This window comes from Neophocaena asiaeorientalis, unplaced genomic scaffold (assembly GCF_003031525.2).
Source record: "Neophocaena asiaeorientalis asiaeorientalis breed wild unplaced genomic scaffold, Neophocaena_asiaeorientalis_V1.1 scaffold59, whole genome shotgun sequence".
Lineage (NCBI taxonomy): Eukaryota > Metazoa > Chordata > Mammalia > Artiodactyla > Phocoenidae > Neophocaena > Neophocaena asiaeorientalis.
The window spans coordinates 82,655-98,093 of record NW_020174268.1 but is presented as its reverse complement, the minus strand read 5'-3'; positions in this window follow the sequence as shown (position 1 = coordinate 98,093).

The following is a 15,439-nucleotide window of genomic DNA, read 5'->3' as shown; positions in this document are numbered from 1 at the left end:
TGACCCCCCTGTCAGGCCTTATAAGGCGCGGAACCGAAAGCGGCCGCCGGGTGGTCAGGGGCACCGGGCGGCAGTGGGGACAGGAGAGGCCTCCCCCGGGGACCGACGCCGAGCCGCAGCTGGGCGCGCGGGGAGCGGCGGGGAGAGCCCGGGCTGGGCCGGCCGATGCGCTGGCGACGGGAACGGCGGTGGCTGCGAGTCCCGGGAGACGCCTCCAGCGCCCCTCTCCCCGAGTCTCCCTCTCCTGGTGCCTGCAGCCAGTGCCCTCCTCCCTCCAGACGCCGGCGGTCCGCGCGGCAGGCACCTCCCCTCCTCTGGGCGCTGAGGCTTGAACGAAATCACGCTGGACAGTAACCGACTTCGACAGAGCGAGGGAGATAACTGCATTCCACAGCCGCTGTTGAACCAGTTGCGCTAGGGATGGTTTATTCTTTCTGACGTTAAAAGCACTGCAGATGGGTTAGCATCTGCAAGAGGGGTTAAGCTTGAGGGAGTACTTCTTTTATTCACTTTTAATGATTAACTGTTTCATGGGGAAAAAAACCCTGCTAAGGAGTCGATCTGTCTTCCTATTCGAGCACTACCTTCAAGTTAGAGGGGAAGGGACTAGCAGTGACTGCTCAATAAATGGCAAGTCACCTCGTCCCGCCCTTTGAAAACAACGTTTCACACAGCGTTTCCGATCATCTTTTTGGCATCGAAGACGGTTTCCGTCTATTTCCAATCCAAGAATGGCTTTTCACAGGTTATTCCGTCTCCTGGACTTTCAGGCTCCTTCTGTCAGCATCTTCCCAAGGCCCCTAATCATGTCAAATATATTCACACATTTTTAAAACAAAATGAAATTTTCAAAACACTTAATTGATCCAGTCTGTCTCCAGTCCCCACCTCCTCACAGCCAAGCTCTTCGGGAGATAAACGCCTTTTCTCAATATTCTCACATCCATTTCTTCATCTACCACTCATTCTTCCCTGCAAACCCACTTCTGTGCTCACTCTTCTTCCGAGTCGACCCTGACAAAGGTCACCTATGGTTTTCAAAATTCCCTAAGCCGTTGGGTTGTTCCCCCCTCCACCTCCAATTCCCTTCTTATTTAAAATATCTGCAGCATTTGTCACTGGGGACCAGAACTTTTATCCTTGAAACTATCTCTTCCATTGGCCACTGTGGCACTTCAGTTTCCAGTTCTCTAACCATCTTGCTCAGCCCCTTTGCCATCTCTGACATGTTGGAGTGCTTAAATAGTCTGCCCTTGGTCTGTTTCTAATGCTGCCTGGTCTATCCAGACCCACCCATGACTTCAACTACCAACCATGTGCTAGTAACTGGTAAAGTGTCCATCCCTATCCCAGATCTCCAGTCTGTAAAGCCAATTTCTTATCAGAAATTTCTACCCAGACGTCCCACTGACCTTAAACTCAGCTTGACTAAAACAGGAGTTAACTTTCCTGCCAGTTGCCTGTTCTCTCTAGTCTCGTTCTAGTAAATGTCTCCACAATCCGCCTAGTCAACCAAAGGAGAAATCTGAAAATTGTCCCAGGCTCCCCTTCTCTCCCCCATTGCCCCTCCGTGGACCAGACATTCCTGCCCATCACCTTCTCTCCATTTCACTGCTCTTGCCTGGTTTCAGGTCCTTTCTTTCAAGCCCCTGAAACACTGCATTCCTTTCCTCATTAGTTTCACAGCCCCTCAGCTGGTTACACCTCCACCTCTGCCATCTCTCACCTCATGGCTAAAATAAGCTTTCTAAAATGCAAAATCAAGCAAGTCATTCCCTGGATAAGCACTTCAAATGGCTTCATCTTGTAAGATGAAGTCCCAATACCTTAGCCAGCATCTATTTCTCCAGTCTTACCAAACACTCTGAGTTTCTCGAATGCAGTTCCCTATCAGGTCACTTATTTTTATACAGTACCCTCTCATGGAATACCCCTCCTCTTACTCAGCCTGTCCAAACACCGACCGTCTTTCCAGAATCAACCTAAGGGTCACCTTTTTTTATGAAATCTTTTTTGACTCTGCTCGCCACTCTCTCTAGACAAAATGCACACCCCTCCCTCCATAATGCTGTAGAATACTTTATTAAACTCATTTTTTTTAACATATAATCTCTCTGATGACAGGTAATATGACTGACTCCATCTTCCCAGTTCTCAGTACAGTTTTTTTTTTTGTTTTTTTGTTTTTTGTGGTTTTTTGTGGGTTTTTTGCGGTACGCGGGACTCTCACTGTCGTGGCCTCTCCCGTTGCGGAGCACAGGCTCCAGACGCGCAGGCTCATCGGCCATGGCTCACGGGCCCAGCCGCTTCGCGGCATGTGGGATCCTCCCGGACCAGGGTTGGCGCACGAACCCGCGTCCCCTGCATCGGCAGGCGGATTCTCAACCACTGCGCCACCAGGGAAGCCCGCGAAGTCCCTGAGTTCACATCTTTAACATAATGATAAGAGCGAGCAGTGAGCACATCATCTGATTGATTAATGAATCCTTTGAACTCCGAGAAGGCAAGTTAGGTTTGATTATTAACAACTTATTATCTTCCATCTTTAATACCCTGGTATTATGTCTTCAAAACTAGAGAGCACAGGTACCATTTTTAAATGGTCTAATAGTTTTTTTAAGGAGGCTAAAGAAGTAATGGAATCATAGGAGTGAAGATTGAAGCGGGGAGGGAGGTATTTTGAACAAGCTTGAAAATCCTCTGACTAACCAGTCTGGCATCTTGAAAGATCTGGAAATTAACAGTTTCCTCTAGGGTGGAGTAAGAATACAGGCTGGAGCAGGCTTTACCCTTTGGGGAGGGGGTGGGGGACAAGGTTGGAAACTTATTTCAAACACAAGTTCTTATAATGTAGCTTTTAAAGCACTGCTTTGAATAAGGAAATCAAAGCGTACAAACAATTGCAGGTTCACCTGGCATATTATTAGAATAAGATATTCTTGCCTCACAGTCTAAAAAAACACCCTATCTATGACTAGACATCAGATGAGGTACCTACAGAGTGAACTTTCCTAAAGAGAAATTTCCTGTTGGAATCAGTCAGCGACTAGGACACAGACTTAGTCATGTTGCTTAATTTGTTGAAACATATCATTAACAAGGTTAAAGGCTTTCCAAAAGCTGGGGTTGAAGGTAAAGGGTCATTAGCTGTGAACAACTATGCATGTCAAAATGAAGTGGTGATTTATGAAATTAATATTCTAACCGTTTCTTCTCAGTAGTAAAGATAACTGTGGGTTAGCATTCTCGGCGAATTGAGAGAGAAGCAGATGGATTGTGACAGAAACCGAGGGCCCACCGAGGCCAGCTCTCCTCAACAGTTCTTCAGAGATAAAGAAAATGCTGAAGGGGACAGCGTGCCTCCGAATTACTGTGAGGCTTTGTCCCAAACCGTGATGCAGTCCCTTGCTGAGCCAGGGTAGGCTGAGGCAGGCCTACCGTTGAGAACCAAAGCAGACCTCTTTTGCCCTTTCTTCCTTGAAAAAACAAACTGGCTTTTCCTTGCCTTCTTTTCTTACTATTCTAATGGTGAGGAAAGAGCAGTCCAAAAAATATATATATATAGTCACCCCCTCCACTTCCCCAGTCCCCAACCTCTCCTTAACTCGTGTACGATCCAGCTCTGCCCTTCCCCACCACAGAAGCCAGTCTTGTCAAGCTCTCCAGCATCCTCCATGTTTCCAAACCCAATGGACCCTTTTCAGTCCTCACCTAACTTAGCCTTTCAACAATACTTGACTTTTACACAGTTGACCACTCCCTGCTTTTGGACTTATGTCCTTCTCTTGACGTCCATGTTTACAAAGAACCAGAAAATGACACTCGTTTAGTTTTCTTCCCTCCTCACCTGCCACTTCTTCTCCGTCTCCTTTGCTGGTTCCTCCTCCCCTGCTCATCCTCTGAATGCTGACGTGTCCCAGGGCTCAATTCCAGGGCCATTCCTCTTCTCTATGTACACCTTCTTCCCAGGGACTCTCATTCAGCCTCACGGCTTTTACCTTCCAATTACACGCTGATGGCATCTACTTTTCTATCTCCAACCCTGACTCTTCCCCAAACTCCATTCTCATATATCCATCTACACTCCTGACATTTCCATTTAGATATCTAATAGGCATATTACACCTAACATATCCAAAACAGACTTCGCCTGTAACCTGTTTCTCTCTCCATTTCCCCACACCAATAAAAGGTATCAATATCCACACAGTAGCTCAAGGGAAAGACCTACAATAAATCCTCTTTTACCCTCAACCCCCATATCCAATCCATCACACATGCTGACAACTTTACCCCCAGAATGAATCTCTCCGTTTCTAGCTCTCTCCACGTTGACCCTAGTGCAAGCCGCCATGATTTCTCACTGGACTATTGCACCAGTGTCCTTATTGGTCTCCACTATTGCCCCTCTTACTCAGTCCATGCTCAACATGGCAGAAAGAATGACTTTTTTTAAAGCATAAAATCATGTCAGTTATCTGCTTAGTATTTACTAATGGCCTCAAATACCACGCGGAAGGTATCCAAAATTCTTGCTAACGTGCTGCAATTTTCAAGGTGCTTTAAATCTGTACCCTGCCCACTTCTCTGACCTCATGCCATGCCACTCTCCCTCTATTTGCTATACTCCAGCCACATTGTCCTTTGTGTTCCCCAAACATGTCAAGCATCTTCCTGCCTTGGAGACTCTGCACAAGCTGTTCCTTTTGTCTGTGATGCTCCTTCCCTAGTTTCATGCAGTGTTATCTCCCCTAAGAAGTTGTCCCTGCCACTCAAACCAGAGTAGTGTCTCAGACTCTCTCAGTTGCTTCACCCTCTTTTATATCCTCCACAGCACTTATCACGGCCTAGTACTACCTTGTCTTTTTACTCTTTCATTTGTTTACTAACTGCCTCCCTTCTAGGATGTTTAAGCATCACGTAAGGACAGATCTGGTCTCGTTCACTGCTTTATTCTCAGTACTCACGTGCCCGACACATAGTAGATACTCAATAAATTATTGTTGGATGAATACTTTGTCTCAACATCTAAAAGCTGACATTTGTATAATACCTGCTAGGAGTCAGAGACTGTTATAAAAATTTTACACATACGTCTTCATTTCAACCCCAAAGCACCCCTGGAGCCAGGTACCATGATTTCTGCACTTTACAGATGAGGAGAAGGTAGAGGTGAGAGGTAGGAAGAAGGAGCTGGGATTTCACCCAAGCAGCCTAGCTCCAAAGTCTATGCTCTTCAATACTGAATGATACTGCTTGGCTTAGGTCGCCCACTGAGGCCGTCCCAGGTCGGCGAGGGACCCTGCAGCCTATCAGTCCTCCTAACAGCCCTGAGAAAAAGAGGACCCTAAGAGAAATTAGGAAAAGCTGAACACTGTGTTAAGAGAGAATGTCATTCTGATCTTAGACCTTTGTGGCTAGTGTTGTCATAGTGGGATGCTCCAACCACCCCGTGTATGTGAGTGTGTGTGAGTCTATGTGTCCACTCCCACCACACCCCACCCCCAGTGCAGAGAGGGGAAGGAGAACGAGGGACAGCATTCCCCTGATTTGGGTGAGTCAGAGGGGAGGAGATCAGTACAGCAACGAAGAGCCCTGCCTATACCTCCAAGAGGCTGCTGCCCACCTGTGCCTTTGCCCATGAATTATCCCCCTAGGACCCCGGACCCATGAGAAGGGGACTCAGCTGCTTGAGATCCACATATGAGTTTGCTATGTCTCTCTGGCCACAGCGCTCAGAGGGCACCTTTCACCCTTCCCAGGACATGAGACCCCTCTTCAGCAGGGATTCTAGTTTCATCTCTGATCTTCCCTCTGCCTCTATAAATCACATCGAATCCAGTCACCAGTCTTGAACACAGAACAGTTAAATCTTGCAAAGCAGTCAGACCCAGGTCCACATTCTTTCCCCCTTTCACCACGCCAACCTGACTACTAACATCTCAAGCCACCACCTCTCTGGATCCTTTTCTCCTTCAGCTAAGTCTAGTCTAAAGCTAAGACTGTTTCCTGGGCGACAGCCCTCTGTGCATTTGTAACACCCACTGCTGCTCTGCCAGCCCACAAAAGACGTCCCACTGTTTCTGTACCAATCGGACTCCCCTTAGCCCAGCCCATCAAATACTTTTTTTCAGTAAGGCCAATGTTTAGATTTTTGATGGTCTAATTTAGTCTTGCCTCTGTCAAGGAAGAAATTACTTTTGCTATGGGACAAGTCTGCCCATTCCTTTGTATTTGTTACTGATGGATTTCACCACTCTGGGACCCTGAAATCCTTAGCCACAATCTAGGCTTATCTAAGACGCACAGGGACTTCCTTTGGTCCTGCTGTCAAACCACAAAGATCGCCAAGCCAGGCTTTTGTTGCTCATTTCTCTGACTATCTCCCCACATAATTACAGAGAACAGAGATCTGTGACTAGAACTAACCTGTGAGCTTGCAGTAGCAAGTTCAGAGAGACTGTTGATAAGCCAGAGGCATTCCCAGAGTTGAATACTGCACTTCCTTGATCCCCGGATTGGCTCGAAGATGCTAGCAAAGATAGGAAAACAGTAAGAAGTTAAGGAGCGTGACCTGGGGCAACCAACCCAGGGGCAAATGCAATTCACAATTTAAAAGCCACAATTCTCACACATCAAAACACTGTTTATCTGAGGGTGACCCACAGTGACCAGGTGGAATTTCACCACTATTGCAGATAACCAGCAGTAGGTCATGTGCAAGCAGGGTGGGTAAAGCTAGATAGAGAAAGGAAAAAACTGGCTAAAGCACAGAATTTTAATTCTGTCTGTGGAAGTACACAACGTTACTTCCCGTCCCATCCTCAAAGGGTAAGGGTTCTATGTATAAATACGAATTCCAGTGATATTCCTCTGCTTCTTCAATGACACACTATCATCTACTGAATCAAGTTCAAGTTCTTTGAACTTGATTCAAAGTTCAAAGTTCTTTGAACTTTCAAAATCAAGTTCTTTGCTGTGTATTCAAGACCTTTAAAAATTTAGCTTCACCCATGCTCCCTTTTTTAGATTATCATTCATTCACTGTATTTCCCAGACTCTGGAATTTCATAAACCAGAGACATTTTTAATTGAGAGATCAATGTGGAAGTTGTCACGGAGAGCTGTCATTCAAGGCTGCTCAAAACCTTCTGAATACCCTCTACACAGTGTAATCCTCTATATTGTAAACCCTCCTTCCCAGAGTCAAGTCCACAAAGCTCCACTTCTCAGCCTCTCTGGTCTCTAGGCTTCAGATCTGTGACTGAGGTTCTGCCAATAAGACACACCCCCCAGGAGAGTTTGATTTGGCTTGTTCTGGGGGAAGGGTCTAAGTCTAGACAGGGTGGTGTGTGTTAGCTGCTCTGATGGTGGCTTCTGATTGGGCAAGTTCCTGATCCTGAGGGAAGCTGCTGTTCACTAGGGAAGCCAGTTCTGCAGCGACGTTCTGGGACTCCTACCTGGAATTCAATTCTTTAGCCTCCAGGACTGGCTATCTTTTCAACTTAATAAATCCCTTTAGATGTAAATTAGCTAGAGTGGATTTTTGTTTATTTGTTTGCAACCAAGAACCCTATCCAAGAGAGTTTCCTATTATTTTAGTTTGACAAATAAAATTACTTTATAAACAAAAAGATTTCCTTTCCAGTCAATTAGCATCAGAGATTCATGTGTGCTTAAGACTTTTGTTGTCTATGTGTATGTGCGGGTGTGGGGAGTGGCAATTTTCATTCAGAAATACACATAAGTTAGAGGAGGCAATGAAGGAACATACGATCCCACATCAGCCCAGGGAGAGCTAATAAACATGGCATCAGAGAACATCTTAGGTTCCTCTATCCTCCAGACAGTTTCAATAAAGGCAAACAACAAAGTCAGCTCACCTCCTCTATCTTTTCCTTGCTACTGTCCTCTGAATAATACCCAGCCTGCCTTCTGTAGAAAAAAATCTCCACCGTGTAGACAATTCGTCATTACCAAGTAGCCATATAATTTGTTCAATTGCTACAGCAGCTTATCGTTACAGTATTCTAAATTCATTACCCTTGATGGTTTGGAAATTTATTTTCCATTAATGTCTTTTTCTCTAGATCATTGTCTTACATAGAACAAGGGAAAAAGAAGAAAGAGGCAGAGAGATAATAAGGAGAAGACAGAGCCATGGAGTTAAGGAGAGAAAACACTGAGAGAGAGAAGGAAAGAAAATATTTTAAAGCTAGGAAACATCCTAGACCAAATTTCCCTTTCTCTTTGCATAGGTACCTTGTATTTCCCTGATGTCATCCCACTTAATTCTAATAACCATCATTTAGGTTGGTAAACAGACTGATGATACAGCAGATTCTGCCTAAATGAAGCCAGTGGCTATGCCATTTCCTTGAGAACACCTTCCCTGATTCCTAGACTCCTTTTCAAATACTCCTTTTTTTTTTTTTTAATTTATTTTTTGGGGTACGCGGGCCTCTCACTGTTGTGGCCTCTCCCGTTGTGGAGCACAGGCTCCGGACGCGCAGGCTCAGGGCCATGACTCACGGGCCCAGCCGCTCCGCGGCACGTGGGATCTTCCCGGACCAGGGCACGAACCCGTGTCCCCTGCATCAGCAGGCGGACTCTCAACCACTGCGCCACCAGGGAAGCCCCACCCCTTTTCATAAGCTCACATAGCATCTTCTATGTCTTCATTTTAGTACTGATCATTACTGTAAGTAAATAATTGTACAGAAAGAACTACTATTACTATCATTTCATAATAGAAAGGTCTTTTAAATATATAAAATTTTTAGGAAGAGACAACCTTATTTTAAGAAGATGCAAAATGTTTTCAAATGTAGAAAAATCACACCATAATTTTAAATACACATTTTATGTAAGTGTTTTTTATATAAGTTTGTTGACTTTGGCATCTTTATTGGACACTGCAGTAAGGAAGGAAAGCTCAAATGTCCAACTTGCTCTAGTAGTGTGGTTTTTAACAGTTCACCAAGAATGTCGAGCAACGGATGCCACATTCTTACACAATCCAGCAATATTCTGGGTGAACTAAGAAAGGCTAAGGAACAACAGCTCCCACAAGTTTAGCTGCTGTTTCCATCTTATCCTCAGAGAATGAGGCCAGGTGTCTGGCTGGTCAGGCTGCGAGAAGAACTCTCTGCCTGGGGCTGCCCAGCTCAGGCCTTTAATAGCCCTGAACTGTCAGAGATCCATGTCAGAAGGATGCTGTGGGCCAGAGGACACCAGGGAGGAACTGGCTTTAGCCTGTGGACAGGTATTTGGAGACCACCTTGCTTAATCCTTCTAACCATTCTCCATACATGTTCCTTTTGCTCCCTTCTCCCGAGGTGTTAGAGCTAGGAGCTTGTGCTTTATTCGTATCTAGTTTAGAAGTATTTAAACACTTTTAATTATTTGTCCTCTTTGTCAGCCATGGTACATAACTATGGTATTTTCCAATATAATTTCAAAGTTTAACTGGGGTATTTATAATTTACTTTGGCAGATGCTCTGTAAAGATCATAAAGCTGTTTTTAGTTTCTGCATGAATATATAATAGCTTTACCATTTGTTGGAAGAAACATAAAAACAATCAGTCTTAATTCCATATTACTGTGTTTTTAAATTCTCAGTTTGACTTCTGTAAGAACCAGTTGACTTCTATACATCAATTCAGTAGAATTAAGTCCCATAACAGGCACAGTTTACCAATCGGGTGTTATTAACACACGACCATGTCTAACCTTATAATTAATCAAAGTGATTTTAAAGGTCTTCTTCAACAAATATGACATTTTTTTGCACCTGGCAATTGCACACCAGTAATATGAAGATCCAAACATAATGACTGAGTCTGGTATTGGATTTTCAAAATCAAATTTCTTGAGAGGAATATTTGAAAAATCATCTCAAAATAAATGCCCTCAAAAACCATTTGATAGGGACTTCCTTGGTGGTGCAGTCGTTAAGAATCTGCCTGCCAATGCAGGGGACACGGGTTTGAGCCCTGGTCCAGGAAGATCCCACATGCTGCGGAGAAACTAAGCCCGTGTGCCACAACTACTGAGCCTGCGCTCTAGAGCCTGCAAGCCACAACTACTGAGCCTGTGTGCCACAACTACTGAAGCCCGCCCGCCTAGAGCCTGTGCCCCACAACAAGAGAAGCAACGAGAAGCCTGCACAACGCAATGAAGAGTAGCCCCCTCTTGCCACAACTGGAGAAAGCCCACGCACAGCAACGAAGACCCAACGCAGCCAAAAATAAATAAATTTTATAAATAAATAAACAAATAAATAAAGGACAATAATCAGTTGTCCTTTAAAAAATCCTATTCATCCCCTATGTTCATAGCAGCACTATTCACAAGAGCCAAGACATGGAAACTACCAAACTGTCCATCAAGAGATGAATGGATAAAGAAGACATGGTACATATATACAATGGAATACTACTCTGCTATGAAAAAGAATGAAATAATGCCATTTGCAGCAACATGGTTGCAACTAGAGCTTATCATACTAAGTGAAGTAAGTCAGAAGGAGAAAGACAAACACCATATGATATCACTTATACGTGGAATCTAAAATATAACACAAATAAACCTATCTATGAAACTGAAACAGAATCAGGGACAAAGAGAATAGACTGGTGGTTGCCAAGAGGGAGTGGGGTGAAATAGGGTTGGATTGGGAGTTTGGGATTGGCAGATGCAAACTGGTATATATAGAATGGATAGACAACAAGGTCCTACTGTAAAGCACAGGGAACTATATTCAATATCCTGTGATAAACCACAGTAGAAAAGAATATGAAGAAGAATCTATAGATATAACTGAGTCACTTTGCTGTACAGTAGTAATTAACACAACACTGTAATTCAACTATACTTCAATAAAAAACAAATTTTTAAAAATCCTATTCGTTACAGAAACAAAAGATATAACATATCTAGGGTAAATAGAAATGTGTAAGGTTTATATGAAGAAACCTATAAAACTTAGCTAAAGGGCATTTGAGAAGATGCAGATATATCCTATTCCTGCATGAAAAGATTTAAATATTATATAAATATAATATTTATATATACAAATATTTAATATATAATACTACTTATATTACATATAATGTTAATTTTCCCCAAATTGATCTACAAAATCAATGCAAATCCTAAAACCCCAACGCTTACATCCATCTGTAGACATTACATGCAAAGGTGTCCCTAATATATTTAAAAGCAATTTATGGGACAATATGTACAGTACGATGCCATATTTAAAACAAACAACAAAAACCCTCTGTGTGTCCACATATACATGCACCCAAAAAGGTTTGGAAGTAAACTACTAGGAACGTTTTGTTAATTGAAAACAATTCTAAATATCTACATCTATACAATCAATCAATATAACCAAATCTATATACCTGTAGATTAGATAGCCAGTATATACTCATGCACAAACCAAGCTATAAAATTATATATGATATACCACATATACTCAATCAATCAATATAACCAAATGTCAATTTACCCAATAAATCATGTACCAAAGAGTTATATTTGTCAAATATCCATCTGATAATATACAGAAAAGTTGAAGCTCCTTTGAAGAAGTTTTTGTTTTAAGATTTCTACTTTTGCCCAGCAATCTCACTACTGAGCATATACCCTGAGAAAACCATAATTCAAAAAGAGTCATGTACCACAATGTTCATTGCAGCTCTATTTATAATAGCCAGGACATGGAAGCAACCTAAGTGTCCATTGACAGATGAATGGATAAAGAAGATGTGGCACATATATACAATGGAATACTACTCAGCCATAAAAAGAAACGAAATTGAGTTATTTGTAGTGAGGTGGATAGACCTAGAGTCTGTCATACAGAGTGAAGTAAGTCAGAAAGAGAAAAATAAATACCGCATACTAACACATATATATGGAATCTTAAAAAAATAGTTCTGATGAACCTAGGGGCAGGACAGGAATGAAGACACAGACGTAGAGAATGGACTTCAGGACGCGGGGAGGGGGAAGGGTAAGCTGGGACGAAGTGAGAGAGCGGCATGGACATATATACACTACCAAACATAAAATAGATAGCTAGTGGGAAGCAGCCTCGTAGCACAGGGAGATCAGCTCGGTGCTTTGTGACCACCTAGTGGGGTGGGATAGGGAGGGTGGGAGGGAGACACGAGAGGGAGGAGATATGGGGGTATATGTATATGTATAGCTGATTCACTTTGTTATAAAGCGGAAACCAACACAACATTGTAAAGAAATTATACTCCAATAAAGATGTTAAAAAAAAAGATTTCTACTTCTGCATCCTCTGAGGATTATTTAACTAACTTATTTAACATATTTTAGGTAAACAAATAGATTTTAAGCTACTAACTGGAAAAAGGATCAATACTCTTATGAGAATAAAAAGAATGAGAGCATTTCACACCTCTTTGTCATCTCCTTCATCTTTTTCCTTTTGTTTTATTTTGACATGATGACAAAGAGGAAACTGAGACAGTATAAATGAAGTCATTTTCTCTGGTAAACTATAAATGAGCTTTTAGAATCATAGTTCATACTATATATCAAAATGAATTCTTAATGAGAATTACCAATTTTGGAATTGCTTCTGACCAAGGAACTAATTTTACAGCAAACTAGTGGTGCGATGGGCTCATGTCCATGGAATTCACTGATCTCACCAAGTCCCCATCATCTAGAGGCCCCTTAGAGAATGCTGAAATGGTACAAGGTTGGCATGCTGTCCTATAGGATGGAGTCCACCCTTTCATGCTTTGAGCCAGTGATCGATATATGGTGGTGTTTCTCTCACAGCCAGAATGCCAGGCCCAGGAATCAAGGTATGGGAAAGGGAGTCACTTGGGTCACTTTCACATGTAAGAACCCACTCACAAATATTTCCTTCGTATGCCTGCAACTTTAGGCTCTGCTGGTTTAAGGTCACAGTTCTCAAGGAAGTAATGTTTCCTCCAAAGTCTGCAACATTTTTTCTATTGAACTGGAGGTTGAAACTATTAACTGGCCGTCTGGAGCTCCACTGAATTAACCTGTGATGAGGAAGAGAACACAAGGTGCCTCCTCCATCCTAAGCTCACTAAGAGAACAGCAGGCATCTTTAAAAATTCAACAGTAATAGAAAAGCAAATCCTAAGAGAGATGTCTTAAAATTTAAAGAAATTCAAGAGAAACCTGTAGGCCCAAAGAAACGGATCTCTCCAATTGAATCCGTGAACAGTGTTGCCAGAGAAGAAAATTCTAGAATGAGTACTGAAAGAAATAATTGAAAATAACTTGTCCTCAGTTAAGAAAGAACAAGAAGTCTCTCTTGAGTATGTGGAGGACTATTCCTGGATGTGTACTTGTCAAATTCTTGAACCACAGGGGCATTCGATTTTTTTTTTTTTTTCGCTTCGCGGGCCTCTCACTGCCCTCGCCTCTCCCGTTGCGGAGCACAGGCTCCGGACGCTCAGGCTCAGCGGCCATGGCCCACGGGCCCAGCCGCTCCGCGGCATGTGGGATCCTCCCGGATCGGGGCACGAACCCGTGTCCCCTGCATAGGCAGGCGGAGTTTCAACCACTGCACCACCAGGGAAACCCAGAGGCATTCGATATTTACTGGAAACAGATGAAGAGGAGAGAGAGCTCTCCCTTAAAGATTCGAAGAGTAGATTTTGTTTTTTTTTTTGGCTGCCTCAGGTCTTAGTTGCAGCACGCGAGATCTTAGTTGTGGCATGTGGGATCTTTCCTTGTGGCACACGCGCTGGCTCAGTAGTTGTGGTGCGAGGGCTTAGCTGCCCTGTGGCCTGTGGGATCTTAGTTCCCTGACTTGGGATGGAACCCACGTCCCTTGCATTGGAAGGTAGATCCTTAACCACTGGGCCACCAGGGAAATCCTGAGAGTATAAGTTTTTTAAACTTATACAATAAAGAGGACATAAGCAAGCCCTAAGAATAAAATTATCATAGATCTCCTGAAAATGCTTGATTCTCACTGCAAATTCATCATAATGGCCTAATGGCCCTGGGGATTTTTGTTTGTTTGTTTGTTTGTTTTGGTTTGGTTTGGTTATTTTGTTTTGGGCTTATTTGGGGGGAGGGTTGTTTGTGTTGAAGTCAGAAGAAAGTCTTTTGCAAACACAGAACCTGAAGGAATATTTGAACACAATCTGCATCTACAAAATGAATTACAAAAGATTGGAGCTATAGAGAAGAACAGTAAATTTAAGTGATTTTGATGACTATCACAGCAAAGGTAGTTAAGTACTTTAAGTAAAGTGTTACTGTTATGAAATCCAAAATATGAAAAGAGAACCCAAAAAGTGAGAAAAATGTTTCTGAACTAAATTTTAAGTGTGAAAATGATACTAAAGGATAAACATAATCAATCTACAATAAAACTTGGTACATAGTAGGGAACTCAATAAATGTTCATTTTCTTCCTTTCCTATACCAAAAGAATCTGTAAAAACACAAAGAAACAAAGGAGAGGTGGAAAAAAAAAAAGCTGGATTTTATAAAAAGCTAGGATATAAACACATTGGAAAATTAGACAGCAATTTTATTGATAAACTGAAGCAAGGGTTGGTTTTTCTGTGTTGCCAAAATTGTTCAACCACAGGATTAACTGGGCCAAAAGGGAGAGAAACCAAATTTAAAACTCTAAAATAAGGAAAGATCTATAATAAATAATATGAAAATGATTAGAGGCTGTCATATACAATTTGTATACAAGTTTTTAAACCTAAGTGTAAATTTCAAAGATGATATGAAATAGACATGATATGATATGACATGGTATGAAATAGAAAACAAAATCTGAGAATTCTTCTGTTCTTTCAAAGCTCAGGAAATCATTCCCCCCCTAGAAGTTTGAGATAAAGTCCGTTTCATTGTCTCGTCTTTGTAACCTGAATTACATTGATTCTGGCCTCCATCCAATCAGGCAGAAACTTCCACATTTTACAAAGTTCTACACGGCTCTCCCAAAATTTGGGGGGAGGTCCCTAGAAGGTACTTCAAGGAAGCTGTGATCAGTCCAAGTTGTTGCCTTCTTTGACTGTTGCCAGGCTCTGCTGATGACACTGTCTTTGCCCTTCTAAGGTGCAGATCTTCTCAAACCTCGTGGTGTTAAGACAAATTGGCATACTCACGTGAATGGCGGCTCTCTTCCACCTGAGTGATAGCCTGTTACAGGGCTCCCACAGTAAGATTAATGGGGTACAGAGGTGTTCCAGAGTATAGTAAGGTCTGTCTTTTGGTTTACACACAGCTTCTTCCCCTCGGGCACAAACTATCTGTCTTGGTTGAGACCGTTCATATTGTGGCCACCACTCCCCTTTGACTCTGACTCTCTTCCCATCGTGCTTGACTCCTTCTTTCACGGTGGGCTCTGCCACAGGGTTTATATTCTTCTAGTAATTTAT